Source organism: Eucyclogobius newberryi, unplaced genomic scaffold, assembly GCF_026437365.1.
Source record: "Eucyclogobius newberryi isolate DKJ021-1_F unplaced genomic scaffold, fEucNew1.0.hap1 SCAF_1, whole genome shotgun sequence".
NCBI lineage: Eukaryota > Metazoa > Chordata > Actinopteri > Gobiiformes > Gobiidae > Eucyclogobius > Eucyclogobius newberryi.
Window position 1 is genome coordinate 54,019,665 of NW_027315723.1, and position 25,338 is coordinate 54,045,002.

Below are 25,338 nucleotides of genomic sequence, written 5' to 3' on the forward strand. Positions count from 1 at the left end.
GACTCTGTGTTTGGGCCTCATGACTCGGTCTTTGGGCCTCATGACTCGGTCTTTGGGCCTCATGACTCGGTATTTGGGCCTCATGACTCTGTGTTTGGGCCTCGTGACTCTGTGTTTGGGCCTCGTGACTCTGTTTGGACCTCATGACTCTGTGTTTGGGCCTCGTGACTCTGTGTTTGGGCCTCGTGACTCTGTGTTTGGGCCTCAGGACTCTGTGTTTGGACCTCATGACTCTGTGATTGGACCTCAGGACTCTGTGTTTTGACCTTATGACTCTGTGTTTGGACCTTATGACTCTGTGTTAGGACCTCGTGACTCTGTGTTTGGGCCTCATGACACTGTGTTTGGGCCTCATGACTAAGTCTTTGGGCCTCAGGACTCTGTGTTTGGGCCTCACGACTCTGTGTTTGGGCCTCAAAACTCTGTGTTTGGGCCTCAGAACTCTGTGTTTGGACCTCAGGACTCTGTATGTGGACCTCAGGACTCTGTGTTTGGGCCTCGTGACTCTGTGTTTGGGGCTCAGGACTCTGTGTTTGGGCCTCAGGACTCTGTGTTTGGGCCTCAGGATTCTGTGTTTGGGCCTCGTGACTCTGTGTTTGGGCCTCATGACTCTGTGTTTGGGCCTCAGGACTCTATTTGGGCCTCAGGACTCTGTGTTTGGGCCTCGTGACTCTGTGTTTGGGCCTAATGACTCTGTATTTGGGCCTCATGACTCTGTGTTTGGGCCTCGTGACTCTGTGTTTGGGCCTCGTGACTCTGTGTTTGGGCCTCGTGACTCTGTGTTTGGGCCTCAGGACTCTGTGTTTGGGCCTCATGACTCGGTCTTTGGGCCTCATGACTCTGTCTTTGGGCCTCATGACTCTGTATTTGGGCCTCATGACTCTGTGTTTGGGCCTCAGGACTCTGTGTTTGGGCCTCACGACTCTGTGTTTGGGCCTCAAAACTCTGTGTTTGGGCCTCAGAACTCTGTGTTTGGGCCTCAGGACTCTGTATGTGGGCCTCAGGACTCTGTGTTTGGGCCTCGTGACTCTGTGTTTGGGGCTCAGGACTCTGTGTTTGGGCCTCAGGACTCTGTGTTTGGGCCTCAGGATTCTGTGTTTGGGCCTCGTGACTCTGTGTTTGGGCCTCATGACTCTGTGTTTGGGCCTCAGGACTCTATTTGGGCCCCAGGACTCTGTGTTTGGGCCTCAGGACTCTGTATTTGGGCCTCATGACTATTTGTTTGGGCCTCAGGACTCTGTGTTTGGGCCTCAGAACTCTGTGTTTGGGCCTCATGACTCTGTGTTTGGGCCTCGTGACTCCGTGTTTGGGCCTCAGGACTCTGTGTTTGGACCTCATGACTCTGTGTTTGGGCCTCAGGACTCTGTGATTGGGCCTCATTACTCTGTGTTTGGACCTCATGACTGTGTTTGGACCTCGTGACTCTGTGTTTGGGCCTCGTGACTCTGTTTTGACCTCATGACTCTGTGTTTGGGCCTCGTGACTCTGTGTTTGGGCCTCGTGACTCTGTGTTTGGGCCTCAGGACTCTGTGTTTGGACCTCATGACTCTGTGATTGGACCTCAGGACTCTGTGTTTTGACCTTATGACTCTGTGTTTGGACCTTATGACTCTGTGTTTGGACCTCAGGACTCTGTGTTTGGACCTCATGACTCTGTGTTTGGGCATCAGGACTCTGTGTTTGGGCCTCAGGACTCTGTGATTGGGCCTCATTACTCTGTGTTTGGACCTCATGACTGTGTTTGGACCCCGTGACTCTGTGTTTGGGCCTCGTGACTCTGTTTGGACCTCATGACTCTGTGTTTGGGCCTCGTGACTCTGTGTTTGGGCCTCAGGACTCTGTGTTTGGACCTCATGACTCTGTGTTTGGGCCTCGTGACTCTGTGTTTGGGCCTCAGGACTCTGTGTTTGGACCTCATGACCCTGTGATTGGACCTCAGGACTCTGTGTTTTGACCTTATGACTCTGTGTTTGGACCTTATGACTCTGTGTTAGGACCTCGTGACTCTGTGTTTGGGCCTCATGACTCTGTGTTTGGACCTCAGGACTCTGTGTTTGGACCTCATGACTCTGTGTTAGGACCTCGTGACTCTGTGTTTGGGACTCATGACTCTGTGTTTGGGCCTCGTGACTCTGTGTTTGGGCCTCGTGACTCTGTGTTTGGGCCTCAGGACTCTGTGTTTGGGCCTCAGGACTCTGTGTTTGGGCCTCATGACTCGGTCTTTGGGCCTCATGACTCGGTCTTTGGGCCTCATGACTCGGTATTTGGGCCTCATGACTCTGTGTTTGGGCCTCATGACTCTGTGTTTGGGCCTCAGGACTCTGTGTTTGGGCCTCAGGATTCTGTGTTTTTGGCCTCGTGACTCTGTGTTTGGGCCTCATGACTCTGTGTTTGGGCCTCAGGACTCTATTTGGGCCTCAGGACTCTGTGTTTGGGCCTCAGGACTCTGTATTTGGGCCTCATGACTATTTGTTTGGGCCTCAGGACTCTGTGTTTGGGCCTCAGAACTCTGTGTTTGGGCCTCGTGACTCTGTGTTTGGGCCTCGTGACTCCGTGTTTGGGCCTCAGGACTCTGTGTTTGGACCTCATGACTCTGTGTTTGGGCCTCAGGACTCTGTGATTGGGCCTCATTACTCTGTGTTTGGACCTCATGACTGTGTTTGGACCTCGTGACTCTGTGTTTGGGCCTCGTGACTCTGTTTGGACCTCATGACTCTGTGTTTGGGCCTCGTGACTCTGTGTTTGGGCCTCGTGATTCTGTGTTTGGGCCTCAGGACTCTGTGTTTGGACCTCATGACTCTGTGTTAGGACCTCGTGACTCTGTGTTTGGGCCTCATGACACTGTGTTTGGGCCTCATGACTAAGTCTTTGGGCCTCATGACTCTGTGTTTGGGCCTCAGGACTCTGTGTTTGGGCCTCACGACTCTGTGTTTGGGCCTCAAAACTCTGTGTTTGGGCCTCAGAACTCTGTGTTTGGACCTCAGGACTCTGTATGTGGACCTCAGGACTCTGTGTTTGGGCCTCGTGACTCTGTGTTTGGGGCTCAGGACTCTGTGTTTGGGCCTCAGGACTCTGTGTTTGGGCCTCAGGATTCTGTGTTTGGGCCTCGTGACTCTGTGTTTGGGCCTCATGACTCTGTGTTTGGGCCTCAGGACTCTATTTGGGCCTCAGGACTCTGTGTTTGGGCCTCGTGACTCCGTGTTTGGGCCTAATGACTCTGTATTTGGGCCTCATGACTCTGTGTTTGGGCCTCGTGACTCTGTGTTTGGGCCTCGTGACTCTGTGTTTGGGCCTCAGGACTCTGTGTTTGGGCCTCATGACTCGGTCTTTGGGCCTCATGACTCTGTCTTTGGGCCTCATGACTCTGTATTTGGGCCTCATGACTCTGTGTTTGGGCCTCAGGACTCTGTGTTTGGGCCTCACGACTCTGTGTTTGGGCCTCAAAACTCTGTGTTTGGGCCTCAGAACTCTGTGTTTGGGCCTCAGGACTCTGTATGTGGACCTCAGGACTCTGTGTTTGGGCCTCGTGACTCTGTGTTTGGGGCTCAGGACTCTGTGTTTGGGCCTCATGACTATTTGTTTGGGCCTCAGGACTCTGTGTTTGGGCCTCAGAACTCTGTGTTTGGGCCTCATGACTCTGTGTTTGGGCCTCGTGACTCCGTGTTTGGGCCTCAGGACTCTGTGTTTGGACCTTATGACTCTGTGTTTGGGCCTCAGGACTCTGTGATTGGGCCTCATTACTCTGTGTTTGGACCTCATGACTGTGTTTGGACCTCGTGACTCTGTGTTTGGGCCTCGTGACTCTGTTTTGACCTCATGACTCTGTGTTTGGGCCTCGTGACTCTGTGTTTGGGCCTCGTGACTCTGTGTTTGGGCCTCAGGACTCTGTGTTTGGACCTCATGACTCTGTGATTGGACCTCAGGACTCTGTGTTTTGACCTTATGACTCTGTGTTTGGACCTTATGACTCTGTGTTTGGACCTCAGGACTCTGTGTTTGGGCCTCAGGACTCTGTGTTTGGGCCTCACGACTCTGTGTTTGGGCCTCAAAACTCTGTGTTTGGGCCTCAGAACTCTGTGTTTGGGCCTCAGGACTCTGTATGTGGACCTCAGGACTCTGTGTTTGGGCCTCGTGACTCTGTGTTTGGGGCTCAGGACTCTGTGTTTGGGCCTCATGACTATTTGTTTGGGCCTCAGGACTCTGTGTTTGGGCCTCAGAACTCTGTGTTTGGGCCTCATGACTCTGTGTTTGGGCCTCGTGACTCCGTGTTTGGGCCTCAGGACTCTGTGTTTGGACCTTATGACTCTGTGTTTGGGCCTCAGGACTCTGTGTTTGGGCCTCAGAACTCTGTGTTTGGGCCTCATGACTCTGTGTTTGGGCCTCGTGACTCCGTGTTTGGGCCTCAGGACTCTGTGTTTGGACCTTATGACTCTGTGTTTGGGCCTCAGGACTCTGTGATTGGGCCTCATTACTCTGTGTTTGGACCTCATGACTGTGTTTGGACCTCGTGACTCTGTGTTTGGGCCTCGTAACTCTGTTTTGACATCATGACTCTGTGTTTGGGCCTCGTGACTCTGTGTTTGGGCCTCGTGACTCTGTGTTTGGGCCTCAGGACTCTGTGTTTTGACCTTATGACTCTGTGTTTGGACCTTATGACTCTGTGTTTGGACCTCAGGACTCTGTGTTTGGACCTCATGACTCTGTGTTTGGGCATCAGGACTCTGTGTTTGGGCCTCAGGACTCTGTGATTGGGCCTCATTACTCTGTGTTTGGACCTCATGACTGTGTTTGGACCTCGTGACTCTGTGTTTGGGCCTCGTGACTCTGGACCTCATGACTCTGTGTTTGGGCCTCGTGACTCTGTGTTTGGGCCTCAGGACTCTGTGTTTGGACCTCATGACTCTGTGATTGGACCTCAGGACTCTGTGTTTTGACCTTATGACTCTGTGTTTGGACCTTATGACTCTGTGTTAGGACCTCGTGACTCTGTGTTTGGGCCTCATGACTCTGTGTTTGGACCTCAGGACTCTGTGTTTGGACCTCATGACTCTGTGTTAGGACCTCGTGACTCTGTGTTTGGGACTCATGACTCTGTGTTTGGGCCTCGTGACTCTGTGTTTGGGCCTCGTGACTCTGTGTTTGGGCCTCAGGACTCTGTGTTTGGGCCTCAGGACTCTGTGTTTGGGCCTCATGACTCGGTCTTTGGGCCTCATGACTCGGTATTTGGGCCTCATGACTCGGTATTTGGGCCTCATGACTCTGTGTTTGGGCCTCATGACTCTGTGTTTGGGCCTCAGGATTCTGTGTTTGGGCCTCAGGATTCTGTGTTTTTGGCCTCGTGACTCTGTGTTTGGGCCTCATGACTCTGTGTTTGGGCCTCAGGACTCTGTATTTGGGCCTCATGACTATTTGTTTGGGCCTCAGGACTCTGTGTTTGGGCCTCAGAACTCTGTGTTTGGGCCTCGTGACTCTGTGTTTGGGCCTCGTGACTCCGTGTTTGGGCCTCAGGACTCTGTGTTTGGACCTCATGACTCTGTGTTTGGGCCTCAGGACTCTGTGATTGGGCCTCATTACTCTGTGTTTGGACCTCATGACTGTGTTTGGACCTCGTGACTCTGTGTTTGGGCCTCGTGACTCTGTTTGGACCTCATGACTCTGTGTTTGGGCCTCGTGACTCTGTGTTTGGGCCTCGTGACTCTGTGTTTGGGCCTCAGGACTCTGTGTTTGGACCTCATGACTCTGTGATTGGACCTCAGGACTCTGTGTTTTGACCTTATGACTCTGTGTTAGGACCTCGTGACTCTGTGTTTGGGCCTCATGACACTGTGTTTGGGCCTCATGACTAAGTCTTTGGGCCTCATGACTCTGTGTTTGGGCCTCAGGACTCTGTGTTTGGGCCTCACGACTCTGTGTTTGGGCCTCAAAACTCTGTGTTTGGGCCTCAGAACTCTGTGTTTGGACCTCAGGACTCTGTATGTGGACCTCAGGACTCTGTGTTTGGGCCTCGTGACTCTGTGTTTGGGGCTCAGGACTCTGTGTTTGGGCCTCAGGACTCTGTGTTTGGGCCTCATTACTCTGTGTTTGGGCCTCAGGACTCTGTATGTGGACCTCAGGACTCTGTGTTTGGGCCTCGTGACTCTGTGTTTGGGGCTCAGGACTCTGTGTTTGGGCCTCAGGACTCTGTGTTTGGGCCTCAGGATTCTGTGTTTGGGCCTCGTGACTCTGTGTTTGGGCCTCAGGACTCTGTATTTGGGCCTCATGACTATTTGTTTGGGCCTCAGGACTCTGTGTTTGAGCCTCAGAACTCTGTGTTTGGGCCTCATGACTCTGTGTTTGGGCCTCGTGACTCCGTGTTTGGGCCTCATGACTCTGTGTTTGGGCCTCAGGACTCTATTTGGGCCTCAGGACTCTGTGTTTGGGCCTCGTGACTCTGTGTTTGGGCCTAATGACTCTGTATTTGGGCCTCATGACTCTGTGTTTGGGCCTCGTGACTCTGTGTTTGGGCCTCGTGACTCTGTGTTTGGGCCTCAGGACTCTGTGTTTGGGCCTCATGACTCGGTCTTTGGGCCTCATGACTCTGTCTTTGGGCCTCATGACTCTGTATTTGGGCCTCATGACTCTGTGTTTGGGCCTCAGGACTCTGTGTTTGGGCCTCACGACTCTGTGTTTGGGCCTCAAAACTCTGTGTTTGGGCCTCAGAACTCTGTGTTTGGGCCTCAGGACTCTGTATGTGGACCTCAGGACTCTGTGTTTGGGCCTCGTGACTCTGTGTTTGGGGCTCAGGACTCTGTGTTTGGGCCTCAGGACTCTGTGTTTGGGCCTCGTGACTCTGTGTTTGGGCCTCAGGACTCTGTGTTTGGACCTCGTGACTCTGTGTTTGGGCCTCGTGACTCTGTGTTTGGGCCTCAGGACTCTGTGTTTGGACCTCATGACTCTGTGATTGGACCTCAGGACTCTGTGTTTTGACCTTATGACTCTGTGTTAGGACCTCGTGACTCTGTGTTTGGGCCTCATGACACTGTGTTTGGGCCTCATGACTAAGTCTTTGGGCCTCATGACTCTGTGTTTGGGCCTCAGGACTCTGTGTTTGGGCCTCACGACTCTGTGTTTGGGCCTCAAAACTCTGTGTTTGGGCCTCAGAACTCTGTGTTTGGACCTCAGGACTCTGTATGTGGACCTCAGGACTCTGTGTTTGGGCCTCGTGACTCTGTGTTTGGGGCTCAGGACTCTGTGTTTGGGCCTCAGGACTCTGTGTTTGGGCCTCATTACTCTGTGTTTGGGCCTCAGGACTCTGTATGTGGACCTCAGGACTCTGTGTTTGGGCCTCGTGACTCTGTGTTTGGGGCTCAGGACTCTGTGTTTGGGCCTCAGGACTCTGTGTTTGGGCCTCAGGATTCTGTGTTTGGGCCTCGTGACTCTGTGTTTGGGCCTCAGGACTCTGTATTTGGGCCTCATGACTATTTGTTTGGGCCTCAGGACTCTGTGTTTGAGCCTCAGAACTCTGTGTTTGGGCCTCATGACTCTGTGTTTGGGCCTCGTGACTCCGTGTTTGGGCCTCATGACTCTGTGTTTGGGCCTCAGGACTCTATTTGGGCCTCAGGACTCTGTGTTTGGGCCTCGTGACTCTGTGTTTGGGCCTAATGACTCTGTATTTGGGCCTCATGACTCTGTGTTTGGGCCTCGTGACTCTGTGTTTGGGCCTCGTGACTCTGTGTTTGGGCCTCAGGACTCTGTGTTTGGGCCTCATGACTCGGTCTTTGGGCCTCATGACTCTGTCTTTGGGCCTCATGACTCTGTATTTGGGCCTCATGACTCTGTGTTTGGGCCTCAGGACTCTGTGTTTGGGCCTCACGACTCTGTGTTTGGGCCTCAAAACTCTGTGTTTGGGCCTCAGAACTCTGTGTTTGGGCCTCAGGACTCTGTATGTGGACCTCAGGACTCTGTGTTTGGGCCTCGTGACTCTGTGTTTGGGGCTCAGGACTCTGTGTTTGGGCCTCAGGACTCTGTGTTTGGGCCTCAGGATTCTGTGTTTGGGCCTCGTGACTCTGTGTTTGGGCCTCATGACTCTGTGTTTGGGCCTCAGGACTCTATTTGGGCCTCAGGACTCTGTGTTTGGGCCTCAGGACTCTGTATTTGGGCCTCATGACTATTTGTTTGGGCCTCAGGACTCTGTGTTTGGGCCTCAGAACTCTGTGTTTGGGCCTCATGACTCTGTGTTTGGGCCTCGTGACTCCGTGTTTGGGCCTCAGGACTCTGTGTTTGGACCTCATGACTCTGTGTTTGGGCCTCAGGACTCTGTGATTGGGCCTCATTACTCTGTGTTTGGACCTCATGACTGTGTTTGGACCTCGTGACTCTGTGTTTGGGCCTCGTGACTCTGTTTTGACATCATGACTCTGTGTTTGGGCCTCGTGACTCTGTGTTTGGGCCTCGTGACTCTGTGTTTGGGCCTCAGGACTCTGTGTTTTGACCTTATGACTCTGTGTTTGGACCTTATGACTCTGTGTTTGGACCTCAGGACTCTGTGTTTGGACCTCATGACTCTGTGTTTGGGCATCAGGACTCTGTGTTTGGGCCTCAGGACTCTGTGATTGGGCCTCATTACTCTGTGTTTGGACCTCATGACTGTGTTTGGACCTCGTGACTCTGTGTTTGGGCCTCGTGACTCTGTTTGGACCTCATGACTCTGTGTTTGGGCCTCGTGACTCTGTGTTTGGGCCTCAGGACTCTGTGTTTGGACCTCATGACTCTGTGATTGGACCTCAGGACTCTGTGTTTTGACCTTATGACTCTGTGTTTGGACCTTATGACTCTGTGTTAGGACCTCGTGACTCTGTGTTTGGGCCTCATGACTCTGTGTTTGGACCTCAGGACTCTGTGTTTGGACCTCATGACTCTGTGTTAGGACCTCATGACTCTGTGTTTGGGACTCATGACTCTGTGTTTGGGCCTCGTGACTCTGTGTTTGGGCCTCGTGACTCTGTGTTTGGGCCTCAGGACTCTGTGTTTGGGCCTCAGGACTCTGTGTTTGGGCCTCATGACTCGGTCTTTGGGCCTCATGACTCGGTATTTGGGCCTCATGACTCGGTATTTGGGCCTCATGACTCTGTGTTTGGGCCTCATGACTCTGTGTTTGGGCCTCAGGATTCTGTGTTTGGGCCTCAGGATTCTGTGTTTTTGGCCTCGTGACTCTGTGTTTGGGCCTCATGACTCTGTGTTTGGGCCTCAGGACTCTGTATTTGGGCCTCATGACTATTTGTTTGGGCCTCAGGACTCTGTGTTTGGGCCTCAGAACTCTGTGTTTGGGCCTCGTGACTCTGTGTTTGGGCCTCGTGACTCCGTGTTTGGGCCTCAGGACTCTGTGTTTGGACCTCATGACTCTGTGTTTGGGCCTCAGGACTCTGTGATTGGGCCTCATTACTCTGTGTTTGGACCTCATGACTGTGTTTGGACCTCGTGACTCTGTGTTTGGGCCTCGTGACTCTGTTTGGACCTCATGACTCTGTGTTTGGGCCTCGTGACTCTGTGTTTGGGCCTCGTGACTCTGTGTTTGGGCCTCAGGACTCTGTGTTTGGACCTCATGACTCTGTGATTGGACCTCAGGACTCTGTGTTTTGACCTTATGACTCTGTGTTAGGACCTCGTGACTCTGTGTTTGGGCCTCATGACACTGTGTTTGGGCCTCATGACTAAGTCTTTGGGCCTCATGACTCTGTGTTTGGGCCTCAGGACTCTGTGTTTGGGCCTCACGACTCTGTGTTTGGGCCTCAAAACTCTGTGTTTGGGCCTCAGAACTCTGTGTTTGGGGCTCAGGACTCTGTGTTTGGGCCTCAGGACTCTGTGTTTGGGCCTCATTACTCTGTGTTTGGGCCTCAGGACTCTGTATGTGGACCTCAGGACTCTGTGTTTGGGCCTCGTGACTCTGTGTTTGGGGCTCAGGACTCTGTGTTTGGGCCTCAGGACTCTGTGTTTGGGCCTCAGGATTCTGTGTTTGGGCCTCGTGACTCTGTGTTTGGGCCTCAGGACTCTGTATTTGGGCCTCATGACTATTTGTTTGGGCCTCAGGACTCTGTGTTTGAGCCTCAGAACTCTGTGTTTGGGCCTCATGACTCTGTGTTTGGGCCTCGTGACTCCGTGTTTGGGCCTCATGACTCTGTGTTTGGGCCTCAGGACTCTATTTGGGCCTCAGGACTCTGTGTTTGGGCCTCGTGACTCTGTGTTTGGGCCTAATGACTCTGTATTTGGGCCTCATGACTCTGTGTTTGGGCCTCGTGACTCTGTGTTTGGGCCTCGTGACTCTGTGTTTGGGCCTCAGGACTCTGTGTTTGGGCCTCATGACTCGGTCTTTGGGCCTCATGACTCTGTCTTTGGGCCTCATGACTCTGTATTTGGGCCTCATGACTCTGTGTTTGGGCCTCAGGACTCTGTGTTTGGGCCTCACGACTCTGTGTTTGGGCCTCAAAACTCTGTGTTTGGGCCTCAGAACTCTGTGTTTGGGCCTCAGGACTCTGTATGTGGACCTCAGGACTCTGTGTTTGGGCCTCGTGACTCTGTGTTTGGGGCTCAGGACTCTGTGTTTGGGCCTCAGGACTCTGTGTTTGGGCCTCAGGATTCTGTGTTTGGGCCTCGTGACTCTGTGTTTGGGCCTCATGACTCTGTGTTTGGGCCTCAGGACTCTATTTGGGCCTCAGGACTCTGTGTTTGGGCCTCAGGACTCTGTATTTGGGCCTCATGACTATTTGTTTGGGCCTCAGGACTCTGTGTTTGGGCCTCAGAACTCTGTGTTTGGGCCTCATGACTCTGTGTTTGGGCCTCGTGACTCCGTGTTTGGGCCTCAGGACTCTGTGTTTGGACCTCATGACTCTGTGTTTGGGCCTCAGGACTCTGTGATTGGGCCTCATTACTCTGTGTTTGGACCTCATGACTGTGTTTGGACCTCGTGACTCTGTGTTTGGGCCTCGTGACTCTGTTTTGACCTCATGACTCTGTGTTTGGGCCTCGTGACTCTGTGTTTGGGCCTCGTGACTCTGTGTTTGGGCCTCAGGACTCTGTGTTTGGACCTCATGACTCTGTGATTGGACCTCAGGACTCTGTGTTTTGACCTTATGACTCTGTGTTTGGACCTTATGACTCTGTGTTTGGACCTCAGGGCTCTGTGTTTGGACCTCATGACTCTGTGTTTGGGCATCAGGACTCTGTGTTTGGGCCTCAGGACTCTGTGATTGGGCCTCATTACTCTGTGTTTGGACCTCATGACTGTGTTTGGACCTCGTGACTCTGTGTTTGGGCCTCGTGACTCTGTTTGGACCTCATGACTCTGTGTTTGGGCCTCGTGACTCTGTGTTTGGGCCTCAGGACTCTGTGTTTGGACCTCATGACCCTGTGATTGGACCTCAGGACTCTGTGTTTTGACCTTATGACTCTGTGTTTGGACCTTATGACTCTGTGTTAGGACCTCGTGACTCTGTGTTTGGGCCTCATGACTCTGTGTTTGGACCTCAGGACTCAGTGTTTGGGCCTCAGGAATCTGTGTTTGGGCCTCGTGACTCTGTGTTTGGGCCTCATGACTCTGTGTTTGGGCCTCAAGACTCTATTTGGGCCTCAGGACTCTGTGTTTGGGCCTCAGGACTCTGTGTTTGGGCCTCGTGACTCTGTATTTGGGCCTCATGACTATGTGTTTGGGCCTCAGGACTCTGTGTTTGGGCCTCAGGACTCTGTGTTTGGACCTCATGACTCTGTGTTTTGGCCTCAGGACTCTGTGATTGGGCCTCATTAATCAAATCAAATCAAATCAATTTATTTTTGTAAGGCCCAAAATCACAACAACAGTTGCCTCTGAGGGCCACAGGGAGAAATGAATCAACAATGTCTGTGGTGGCGATGAAGTCAGACAATGTCTGTGGTGGCGATGAAGTCAGACAATGTCTGTGGTGGCGAGGGACGATGTCCCAGGGTCCTCTGTCCTTAGACTCTCCTTCTCGGCCAGGAAAAACTACAAAAAAAACCTCTTTGGGAAAAAAGCGTAGAAACCTGGAGGAGTTCCAGTGAAGGAGAGATCCGACTCTCACAGACGGACAGACGGACACAAGGAGACTGGAGCTGGACCCACTCTTCAGGCAGAAGAGGGACCGTCTGAGTCGAGCTGGACCCACTCTTCAGGCAGAAGAGGGACCGTCGGAGGCGAGCTGGACCCACTCTTCAGGCAGATGAGGGACCGTCGGAGGCGAGCTGGACCCACTCTTCAGGCAGATGAGGGACCGACTGAGGCGAACTGGAGCCACTCTTCAGGCAGATAAGGGACCGTCCACACAGGGCAGGGACCACTTCACCAGGGGAGGGGCATCTGGGTCCACAGGTCCTCAGGAGTGAGAGAAAGAAAAGAAGGCGGTGAACAGTTTGCAAGTGGAATCAAAAAATAAATATTGTTTGATAGCATAAGTAGTCAGAAGAAGAAGAGGATAGTGCTCAAGCTGTCATACTTCCCCCAGCATAGTTACTCCTAGGGCAGCGTAGCTGAAGCTGTGGGTTTATCTTTCTGTTCCTAACTACTCTGACCATAAGCGATTTCGAAGAGGAACGTTTTAAGCCTGGACTTAAATGAAGAGACTGTGTCAGCATATTTAACATGGGTCGGGAGCTGATTCCATAACACAGGAGCTTGGTAGCTAAACGCTCTACCTCCTACAGTACTTTTAGAGACTCTTGGCACCACCAGAAGGCCAGCATTCTGAGAGCGAAGAGCTCTGTTTTGGATGATATGGTTCTATAGCATCTTTGAGGTAGGATGGGGCCATGTCATTTATGGCTTTGTAGGTCAAGAGTAGAATTTTGAATTTGATTCTAGACTCGACGGGGAGCCAGTGAAGAGACTTCAGCACTGGCGTAATGTGATCTCTTCTTTTTGTTCCTGTTAGTAATCTTGCTGCTGCATTTTGAACCAGTTGAAAGCTTTTTATGGAGCTTTTAGGACACGCTGCAAGCAGGGAGTTACAGTAGTCTAATCTAGTCGTTACAAATGCATGGAGTTTTTCGGCATCACTTTTAGGCAGGATTCTTCTGATTTTGGCGATGTTGCGCAAATGGAAATAGGCTGTTTTACAAGCTTGATTTATATGAGCTTTAAATGAGAGCTCCTGGTCAAATAAGACTCCAAGGTTTCTTACAGTAGAACTGGAGGCTACACTGACATTGTCCAGTGTGACTATCTGCTCAGATAGAGCGTCTCGTAGATGCTTAGGGCCAAGCACAATGACCTCGGTTTTTTCAGGGTTAAGAAGCAGGTAGTTTAGTGTCATCCAGGTTTTTATCTCCTTCACACAAGTACTAAGTCTGTCTACTTGATCGCTCTGATCAGGTTTCATTGATAAATACAGCTGAGTGTCATCTGCATAGCAGTGTAAGTTAATGCCATGCTTTCTGATAATGTTGCCTAATGGTAGCATATAAAGAGTAAACAGAATTGGACCGAGTACCGAACCCTGTGGCACACCGTAAATTACTTTAGAGCTTGGTGAGGAGCTCTGGTTTACAACAACAAATTGGATCCTATCAGATAGATAGGATTTAAACCAGCTGAGGGCTGTTCCTCCAACACCTACATCACATTCTAACCTCTGCAGTAGAATGTTGTGGTCGATGGTGTCAAACGCTGCGCTGAGGTCCAACAGAACCAGGATTGAGACCAGTCCATCGTCAGCGGCTAATAACAAATCATTTGTGACTTTAACTAGTGCAGTTTCAGTGCTGTGGTGGGCTCTGAACCCTGACTGGAAAACTTCAAATAAGTTATTCATTACTCTGTGTTTGGACCTCATGACTGTGTTTAGACCTCGTGACTCTGTTTGGACCTCATGACTCTGTGTTTGGGCCTCGTGACTCTGTGTTTGGGCCTCAGGACTCTGTGTTTGGGCCTCAGGACTCTGTGTTTGGACCTCATGACTCTGTGATTGGACCTCAGGACTCTGTGTTTGGGCCTCAGGACTCTGTGTTTGGGCCTCAGGACTCTGTGTTTGGACCTGATGACTCTCTGTTTGGGCCTCATGACTCTATGTTTGGGCCTCGTGACTGTTTGGACCTCATGACTCTGTGTTTGGACCTCGTGACTGTGTTTGGACCTCATGACTCAGTGTTTGGGCCTCAGGAATCTGTGATTGGGCCTCATGACTCTGTGTTTGGACCTCATGACTATGTATTTGGACCTCGTGACTCTGTGTTTGGGCCTCGTGACTATGTATTTGGACGTCGTGACTCTGTGTTTGGGCCTCGTGACTCTGTTTGGACCTCATGACTCTGTGTTTGGACCTCATGACTCTGTGTTTGGACCTCAGGACTCTTTGTTTTGACCTTATGACTCTGTGTTTGGACCTGAGGACTCTATTTGGGCCTCAGGACTCTGTTATTGGACCTCAGGACTCTGTGTTTGGACCTGATGACTCTGTGTTTGGGCCTCAGGACTCTGTGATTGGGCCTCATGACTCTGTGTTTGGGCCTCGTGACTCTCTGTTTGGGCCTCAGAACTCTGTGTTTGGACCTCATGATTCTGTGTTTGGACCTCATGACTCTGTGTTTGGGCCTCATGACTCTGTGTTTGGACCTCGTGACTCTGTTTGGACCTCATTACTCTGTGTTTGGACCTCATGACTCTGTGTTTGGGCCTCGTTACTCTGTTTGGGCCTCGTGACTCTGTGTTTGGGCCTCAGAACTCTGTGTTTGGACCTCATGACTCTGTGTTTGGACCTCATGACTCTGTATTTGGGACTCAGGACTCTGTGTTTGGGCCTCGTGACTGTTTGGACCTCATGACTCTGTGTTTGGACCACGTGACTGTGTTTGGGCCTCAGGACTCTGTGTTTGGGCCTCAGGACTCTGTGTTTGGGCCTCGTGACTGTTTGGACCTCATGACTCTGTGTTTGGACCACGTGACTGTGTTTGGGCCTCAGGACTCTGTGTTTGGGCCTCAGGACTCTGTGTTTGGGCCTCAGGACTCTGTGTTTGGCCCTCAGGACTCTGTTTGGGCCTCAGGACTCTGTATGTGGACCTCAGGACTCTGTGTTTGGGCCTCAGGACTCTGTATGTGGACCTCATGACTCTGTGTTTGGGCCTCGTGACTCTGTGTTTGGGCCTCAGGACTCTGTGTTTGGACCTCATGACTCTGTGTTAGGACCTCGTGACTCTGTGTTTGGGCCTCTTGACTCTGTGTTTGGACCTCAGGACTCTGTGTTTGGACCTCACGACTCTGTGTTTGGGCATCAAGACTCTGTGTTTGGGCCACAGGACTCTGTGTTTGAACCTGATGACTCTCTCTTTGGGCCTCATGACTCTGTGTTTGGGCCTCGTGACTCTGTGTTAGGACCTCATGACTCTGTGTTTGGGCCTAATGACTCTGTGTTTGGACCTCATGACTCTGTGTTTGGACCTCGTGACTCTGTGTTAGGACCTCGTGACTCTGTGTTTGGGCCTCATGACTCTGTGTTTGGACCTCAGGACTCTGTGTTTGGACCTCACGACTCTGTTTTTGGGCATCAGGACTCTGTGTTTGGGCCTCAGGACTCTGTGTTTGGGCCTCAGGACTCTGTGTTTGGACCTGATGACTCTCTGTTTGGGCCTCATGACTCTATGTTTGGGCCTCGTGACTGTTTGGACCTCATGACTCTGTGTTTGGACCTCGTGACTCTGTGTTTGGACCTCATGACTCAGTGTTTGGGCCTCAGGAATCTGTGTTTTGACCTCATCACTCTGTGTTTGGACCACAAGACTCTGTGTTTGGACCTCATGACTCTGTGTTTGGACCTCAGGACTCTGTTTTTTGACCTTATGACTCTGTGTTTGGACCTCACGACTGTGTTTGGGCCTCGTGACTCTGTGTTTGGACCTCGTGACTCTGTGTTAGGGCCTCGTGAATCTGTGTTTGGACCTCAGGACTCTGTGTTTGGACCTCACGACTCTGTGTTTGGGCATCAGGACTCTGTGTTTGGGCATCAGGACTTTGTGTTTGGGCCTCAGGACTCTGTGTTTGGGCCTCAGGACTCTGTGTTTGGACCTGATGACTCTCTGTTTGGGCCTCGTGACTGTTTGGACCTCATGACTCTGTGTTTTGACCACATGACTCTGTGTTTGGGCCTCAGGACTCTGTGTTTGGGCCTCAGGATTCTGTGTTTGGGCCTCGTGACTCTGTGTTTGGGCCTCAGGACTCTGTGTTTGGGCCTCAGGACTCTGTGTTTGGACCTGATGACTCTCTGTTTGGCCTCATGACTCTGTGTTTGGGCCTCGTGACTGTTTGGACCTCATGACTCTGTGTTTTGACCATGTGACTCTGTGTTTGGGCCTCAGGACTCTGTGTTTGGGCCTCAGAACTCTGTGTTTGGAACTCAGGACTCTGTTTTTGGACCTCATGACTCTGTGTTTGGGCCTCAGGACTCTGTGATTGGGCCTCATGACTCTGTGTTTGGACCTCAGGACTCTGTGTTTGGACCTCATGACTCTGTGTTTGGACCTCATTACGCTGTGTTTGGACCTCATGACTCTGTGTTTGGACCTCGTGACTCTGTGTTTGGATCTCGTGACTCTGTTTGGACCTCATTACTCTGTGTTTGGACCTCATGACTGTGTTTGGGCCTCGTTACTCTGTGTTTGGGCCTCGTGACTCTGTGTTTGGGCCTCAGGACTCTGTGTCTGGACCTAATTACTCTGTGTTTGGACCTCAGGACTCTGTGTTTTGACCTTATGACTCTGTGTTTGGACCTCAGGACTCTGTGTTTGGACCTCAGGTATCTGTGTTTGGGCATCAGGACTCTGTGTTTGGGCTTCAGGACTCTGTGTTTGGGCCTCAGGACTCTGTGTTTGGACCTCATGTCTCAGTGTTTGGGCCTCAAGACTCTGTATGTGGACCTCAGGACTCGGTGTTTGGACCTCATGGCTGTGTTTTGGCCTCGTGACTCTGTGTTTGGGCCTCAGGACTCTGTGTTTGGGCCTCAGGACTCTATTTGGGCCTCAGGACTCTGTGTTTGGGCCTCAGGACTCTGTATTTGGGCCTCATGACTATGTGTTTGGGCCTCAGGACTCTGTGTTTGGGCCTCCGAACTCTGTGTTTGGGCCTCGTGACTGTGTTTGGGCCTCGTGACTCCGTGTTTTGACCATGTGACTCTGTGTTTGGGCCTCAGGACTCTGTGTTTGGGCTTCAGGACTCTGTATTTGGGCCTCAGGACTCTGTGTTTGGACCTCATGTCTCAGTGTTTGGGCCTCAAGACTCTGTATGTGGACCTCAGGACTCTGTGTTTGGACCTCATGGCTGTGTTTTGGCCTCGTGACTCTGTGTTTGGGCTTCAGGACTCTGTGTTTGGGCCTCAGGACTCTATTTGGGCCTCAGGACTCTGTGTTTGGGCCTCAGGACTCTGTATTTGGGCCTCATGACTATGTGTTTGGGCCTCAGGACTCTGTGTTTGGGCCTCAGAACTCTGTGTTTGGGCCTCGTGACTCTGTGTTTGGGCCTCGTGACTCCGTGTTTGGGCCTCAGGACTCTGTGATTGGGCCTCATTACTCTGTGTTTGGACCTCATGACTGTGTTTGGACCTCGTGACTCTGTGTTTGGGCCTCGTGACTCTGTTTGGACCTCATGACTCTGTGTTTGGGCCTCGTTACTCTGTGTTTGGGCCTCGTGACTCTGTGTTTGGGCCTCAGGACTCTGTGTTTGGACCTCATGACTCTGTGATTGGACCTTAGGACTCTGTGTTTTGACCTTATGACTCTGTGTTTGGGCCTCATGACTCTGTGTTTGGACCTCAGGACTCTGTGTTTGGACCTCATGACTCTGTGTTTGGGCATCAGGACTCTGTGTTTGGGCCTCAGGACTCTGTGATTGGGCCTCATTACTCTGTGTTTGGACCTCATGACTGTGTTTTGACCTCGTGTCTCTGTGTTTGGGCCTCGTGACTCTGTTTGGACCTCATGACTCTGTGTTTGGGCCTCGTGACTCTGTGTTTGGGCCTCGTGACTCTGTGTTTGGGCCTCAGGACTCTGTGTTTGGACCTCAGGACTCTGTGTTTGGACCTCATGACTCTGTGTTTGGGCATCAGGACTCTGTGTTTGGGCCTCAGGACTCTGTGTTTGGACCTGATGACTCTCTGTTTGGCCTCATGACTCTGTGTTTGGGCCTCGTGACTGTTTGGACCTCATGACTCTGTGTTTTGACCATGTGACTCTGTGTTTGGGCCTCAGGACTCTGTGTTTGGGCTTCAGGACTCTGTGTTTGGGCCTCAGGACTCTGTGTTTGGACCTCATGTCTCAGTGTTTGGGCCTCAAGACTCTGTATGTGGACCTCAGGACTCTGTGTTTGGACCTCATGGCTGTGTTTTGGCCTCGTGACTCTGTGTTTGGGCTTCAGGACTCTGTGTTTGGGCCTCAGGACTCTATTTGGGCCTCAGGACTCTGTGTTTGGGCCTCAGGACTCTGTATTTGGGCCTCATGACTATGTGTTTGGGCCTCAGGACTCTGTGTTTGGGCCTCAGAACTCTGTGTTTGGGCCTCGTGACTCTGTGTTTGGGCCTCGTGACTCCGTGTTTGGGCCTCAGGACTCTGTGATTGGGCCTCATTAGTCTGTGTTTGTACCTCATGACTGTGTTTGGACCTCGTGACTCTGTGTTTGGGCCTCGTGACTCTGTTTGGACCTCATGACTCTGTGTTTGGGCCTCGTTACTCTGTGTTTGGGCCTCGTGACTCTGTGTTTGGGCCTCAGGACTCTGTGTTTGGACCTCATGACTCTGTGATTGGACCTTAGGACTCTGTGTTTTGACCTTATGACTCTGTGTTTGGGCCTCATGACTCTGTGTTTGGACCTCAGGACTCTGTGTTTGGACCTCATGACTCTGTGTTTGGGCATCAGGACTCTGTGTTTGGGCCTCAGGACTCTGTGATTGGGCCTCATTACTCTGTGTTTGGACCTCATGACTTTGTTTTGACCTCGTGTCTCTGTGTTTGGGCCTCGTGACTCTGTTTGGACCTCATGACTCTGTGTTTGGGCCTCGTGACTCTGTGTTTGGGCCTCAGGACTCTGTGTTTGGACCTCAGGACTCTGTGTTTGGACCTCATGACTCTGTGTTTGGGCATCAGGACTCTGTGTTTGGGCCTCAGGACTCTGTGTTTGGGCCTCAGGACTCTGTGTTTGGCCCTCAGGACTCTGTTTGGGCCTCAGGACTCTGTATGTGGACCTCAGGACTCTGTGTTTGGGCCTCAGGACTCTGTATGTGGACCTCATGACTCTGTGTTTGGGCCTCGTGACTCTGTGTTAGGACCTCATGACTCTGTGTTTGTACCTCATGACTCTGTGTTTGGACCTCAGGACTCTGTGTTAGGACCTCGTGTCTCTGTGTTTGGGCCTCGTGACTGTTTGGACCTCATGACTCTGTGTTTGGACCACGTGACTGTGTTTGGGCCTCAGGACTCTGTGTTTGGGCCTCAGGACTCTGTGTTTGGGCCTCAGGACTCTGTGTTTGGCCCTCAGGACTCTGTTTGGGCCTCAGGACTCTGTATGTGGACCTCAGGACTCTGTGTTTGGGCCTCAGGACTCTGTATGTGGACCTCATGACTCTGTGTTTGGGCCTCGTGACTCTGTGTTTGGGCCTCAGGACTCTGTGTTTGGACCTCATGACTCTGTGTTAGGACCTCGTGACTCTGTGTTTGGGCCTCTTGACTCTGTGTTTGGACCTCAGGACTCTGTGTTTGGACCTCACGACTCTGTGTTTGGGCATCAAGACTCTGTGTTTGGGCCACAGGACTCTGTGTTTGAACCTGATGACTCTCTCTTTGGGCCTCATGACTCTGTGTTTGGGCCTCGTGACTCTGTGTTAGGACCTCATGACTCTGTGTTTGGGCCTAATGACTCTGTGTTTGGACCTCATGACTCTGTGTTTGGACCTCGTGACTCTGTGTTAGGACCTCGTGACTCTGTGTTTGGGCCTCATGACTCTGTGTTTGGACCTCAGGACTCTGTGTTTGGACCTCACGACTCTGTTTTTGGGCATCAGGACTCTGTGTTTGGGCCTCAGGACTCTGTGTTTGGGCCTCAGGACTCTGTGTTTGGACCTGATGACTCTCTGTTTGGGCCTCATGACTCTATGTTTGGGCCTCGTGACTGTTTGGACCTCATGACTCTGTGTTTGGACCTCGTGACTCTGTGTTTGGACCTCATGACTCAGTGTTTGGGCCTCAGGAATCTGTGTTTTGACCTCATCACTCTGTGTTTGGACCACAAGACTCTGTGTTTGGACCTCATGACTCTGTGTTTGGACCTCAGGACTCTGTTTTTTGACCTTATGACTCTGTGTTTGGACCTCACGACTGTGTTTGGGCCTCGTGACTCTGTGTTTGGACCTCGTGACTCTGTGTTAGGGCCTCGTGAATCTGTGTTTGGACCTCAGGACTCTGTGTTTGGACCTCACGACTCTGTGTTTGGGCATCAGGACTCTGTGTTTGGGCATCAGGACTTTGTGTTTGGGCCTCAGGACTCTGTGTTTGGGCCTCAGGACTCTGTGTTTGGACCTGATGACTCTCTGTTTGGGCCTCGTGACTGTTTGGACCTCATGACTCTGTGTTTTGACCACATGACTCTGTGTTTGGGCCTCAGGACTCTGTGTTTGGGCCTCAGGATTCTGTGTTTGGGCCTCGTGACTCTGTGTTTCGGCCTCAGGACTCTGTGTTTGGGCCTCAGGACTCTGTGTTTGGACCTGATGACTCTCTGTTTGGCCTCATGACTCTGTGTTTGGGCCTCGTGACTGTTTGGACCTCATGACTCTGTGTTTTGACCATGTGACTCTGTGTTTGGGCCTCAGGACTCTGTGTTTGGGCCTCAGAACTCTGTGTTTGGAACTCAGGACTCTGTTTTTGGACCTCATGACTCTGTGTTTGGGCCTCAGGACTCTGTGATTGGGCCTCATGACTCTGTGTTTGGACCTCAGGACTCTGTGTTTGGACCTCATGACTCTGTGTTTGGACCTCATTACGCTGTGTTTGGACCTCATGACTCTGTGTTTGGACCTCGTGACTCTGTGTTTGGATCTCGTGACTCTGTTTGGACCTCATTACTCTGTGTTTGGACCTCATGACTGTGTTTGGGCCTCGTTACTCTGTGTTTGGGCCTCGTGACTCTGTGTTTGGGCCTCAGGACTCTGTGTCTGGACCTAATTACTCTGTGTTTGGACCTCAGGACTCTGTGTTTTGACCTTATGACTCTGTGTTTGGACCTCAGGACTCTGTGTTTGGACCTCAGGTATCTGTGTTTGGGCATCAGGACTCTGTGTTTGGGCTTCAGGACTCTGTGTTTGGGCCTCAGGACTCTGTGTTTGGACCTCATGTCTCAGTGTTTGGGCCTCAAGACTCTGTATGTGGACCTCAGGACTCGGTGTTTGGACCTCATGGCTGTGTTTTGGCCTCGTGACTCTGTGTTTGGGCCTCAGGACTCTGTGTTTGGGCCTCAGGACTCTATTTGGGCCTCAGGACTCTGTGTTTGGGCCTCAGGACTCTGTATTTGGGCCTCATGACTATGTGTTTGGGCCTCAGGACTCTGTGTTTGGGCCTCCGAACTCTGTGTTTGGGCCTCGTGACTGTGTTTGGGCCTCGTGACTCCGTGTTTTGACCATGTGACTCTGTGTTTGGGCCTCAGGACTCTGTGTTTGGGCTTCAGGACTCTGTATTTGGGCCTCAGGACTCTGTGTTTGGACCTCATGTCTCAGTGTTTGGGCCTCAAGACTCTGTATGTGGACCTCAGGACTCTGTGTTTGGACCTCATGGCTGTGTTTTGGCCTCGTGACTCTGTGTTTGGGCTTCAGGACTCTGTGTTTGGGCCTCAGGACTCTATTTGGGCCTCAGGACTCTGTGTTTGGGCCTCAGGACTCTGTATTTGGGCCTCATGACTATGTGTTTGGGCCTCAGGACTCTGTGTTTGGGCCTCAGAACTCTGTGTTTGGGCCTCGTGACTCTGTGTTTGGGCCTCGTGACTCCGTGTTTGGGCCTCAGGACTCTGTGATTGGGCCTCATTACTCTGTGTTTGGACCTCATGACTGTGTTTGGACCTCGTGACTCTGTGTTTGGGCCTCGTGACTCTGTTTGGACCTCATGACTCTGTGTTTGGGCCTCGTTACTCTGTGTTTGGGCCTCGTGACTCTGTGTTTGGGCCTCAGGACTCTGTGTTTGGACCTCATGACTCTGTGATTGGACCTTAGGACTCTGTGTTTTGACCTTATGACTCTGTGTTTGGGCCTCATGACTCTGTGTTTGGACCTCAGGACTCTGTGTTTGGACCTCATGACTCTGTGTTTGGGCATCAAGACTCTGTGTTTGGGCCTCAGGACTCTGTGATTGGGCCTCATTACTCTGTGTTTTTGCACCTCATGACTGTGTTTTGACCTCGTGTCTCTGTGTTTGGGCCTCGTGACTCTGTTTGGACCTCATGACTCTGTGTTTGGGCCTCGTGACTCTGTGTTTGGGCCTCGTGACTCTGTGTTTGGGCCTCAGGACTCTGTGTTTGGACCTCAGGACTCTGTGTTTGGACCTCATGACTCTGTGTTTGGGCATCAGGACTCTGTGTTTGGGCCTCAGGACTCTGTGTTTGGACCTGATGACTCTCTGTTTGGCCTCATGACTCTGTGTTTGGGCCTCGTGACTGTTTGGACCTCATGACTCTGTGTTTTGACCATGTGACTCTGTGTTTGGGCCTCAGGACTCTGTGTTTGGGCTTCAGGACTCTGTGTTTGGGCCTCAGGACTCTGTGTTTGGACCTCATGTCTCAGTGTTTGGGCCTCAAGACTCTGTATGTGGACCTCAGGACTCTGTGTTTGGACCTCATGGCTGTGTTTTGGCCTCGTGACTCTGTGTTTGGGCTTCAGGACTCTGTGTTTGGGCCTCAGGACTCTATTTGGGCCTCAGGACTCTGTGTTTGGGCCTCAGGACTCTGTATTTGGGCCTCATGACTATGTGTTTGGGCCTCAGGACTCTGTGTTTGGGCCTCAGAACTCTGTGTTTGGGCCTCGTGACTCTGTGTTTGGGCCTCGTGACTCCGTGTTTGGGCCTCAGGACTCTGTGATTGGGCCTCATTAGTCTGTGTTTGTACCTCATGACTGTGTTTGGACCTCGTGACTCTGTGTTTGGGCCTCGTGACTCTGTTTGGACCTCATGACTCTGTGTTTGGGCCTCGTTACTCTGTGTTTGGGCCTCGTGACTCTGTGTTTGGGCCTCAGGACTCTGTGTTTGGACCTCAGGACTCTGTGTTTGGACCTCATGACTCTGTGTTTGGGCATCAGGACTCTGTGTTTGGGCCTCAGGACTCTGTGTTTGGGCCTCAGGACTCTGTGTTTGGCCCTCAGGACTCTGTTTGGGCCTCAGGACTCTGTATGTGGACCTCAGGACTCTGTGTTTGGGCCTCAGGACTCTGTATGTGGACCTCATGACTCTGTGTTTGGGCCTCGTGACTCTGTGTTTGGGCCTCAGGACTCTGTGTTTGGACCTCATGACTCTGTGTTAGGACCTCGTGACTCTGTGTTAGGACCTCGTGACTGTGTTTGGGCCTCATGACTCTGTGTTTGTACCTCATGACTCTGTGTTTGGACCTCGTGACTCTGTGTTAGGACCTCGTGACTCTGTGTTTGGGCCTCATGACTCTGTGTTTGGACCTCAGGACTCTGTGTTTGGACCTCACGACTCTGTGTTTGGGCATCAGGACTCTGTGTTTGGGCCTCAGGACTCTGTGTTTGGGCCTCAGGACTCTGTGTTTGGACCTGATGACTCTCTGTTTGGGCCTCATGACTCTATGTTTGGGCCTCGTGACTGTTTGGACCTCATGACTCTGTGTTTGGACCTCGTGACTCTGTGTTTGGACCTCATGACTCAGTGTTTGGGCCTCAGGAATCTGTGATTGGGCCTCATGACTCTGTGTTTGGACCTCATGACTCTGTATTGTGACCTCGTGACTCTGTGTTTGGGCCTCGTGACTCTGTTTGGAACTCATTACTCTATGTTTGGACCTCATGACTCTGTGTTTGAGCCTCGTGACTCTGTGTTTGGGCCTCGTGACTCTGTGTTTGGACCTCATGACTCTGTGTTTTTGACCACAGGACTCTGTGTTTCGGCCTTGTGACTCTGTGTTTGATGCTCAAGACTCTGTGTTTGGGCCTCAGGACTCTGTGTATGGGCCTCAGGATTCTGTGTTTGGGCCTCGTGACTCTGTGTTTGGGCCTCATGACTCTGTGTTTGGGCCTCAGGACTCTATTTGGGCCTCATGACTCTGTGTTTGGGCCTCAGGACTCTGTATTTGGGCCTCAGGACTCTGTGTTTGGGCCTCAGGACTCTGTGTTTGGACCTGATGACTCTCTGTTTGGGCCTCATGACTCTATGTTTGGGCCTCGTGACTGTTTGGACCTCATGACTCTGTGTTTGGACCTCGTGACTCTGTGTTTGGACCTCATGACTCAGTGTTTGGGCCTCAGGAATCTGTGTTTGGACCTCATCACTCTGTGTTTGGACCACAAGACTCTGTGTTTGGACCTCATGACTCTGTGTTTGGACCTCAGGACTCTGTTTTTTGACCTTATGACTCTGTGTTTGGACCTCAGGACTCTGTGTTTGGACCTCATGACTCTGTGTTTGGGCCTCGTGACTCTGTGTTTGGATCTCAGGACTCTGTGTTTGGACCTCACGACTGTGTTTGGGCCTCGTGACTCTGTGTTTGGACCTCGTGACTCTGTGTTAGGGCCTCGTGAATCTGTGTTTGGACCTCAGGACTCTGTGTTTGGACCTCACGACTCTGTGTTTGGGCATCAGGACTCTGTGTTTGGGCATCAGGACTTTGTGTTTGGGCCTCAGGACTCTGTGTTTGGGCCTCAGGACTCTGTGTTTGGACCTGATGACTCTCTGTTTGGGCCTCGTGACTGTTTGGACCTCATGACTCTGTGTTTTGACCACATGACTCTGTGTTTGGGCCTCAGGACTCTGTGTTTGGGCCTCAGGATTCTGTGTTTGGGCCTCGTGACTCTGTGTTTGGGCCTCAGGACTCTATGTTTGGGCCTCAGGACTCTATTTGGGCCTCAGGACTCTGTGTTTGGGCCTCAGGACTCTGTGTTTGGACCTCGTGACTCTGTGTTTGGGCCTCGTGACTCTGTATTTGGGCCTCAGGACTCTGTGTTTGGACCTCATGACTCTCTGTTTGGACATCATGACTCAGTGTTTGGGCCTCAGGAATCTGTGTTTGGACCTCATCACTCTGTGTTTGGACCACAAGACTCTGTGTTTGGACCTCATGACTCTGTGTTTTAACCTCAGGACTCTGTGTTTTGACCTTATGACTCTGTGTTTGGA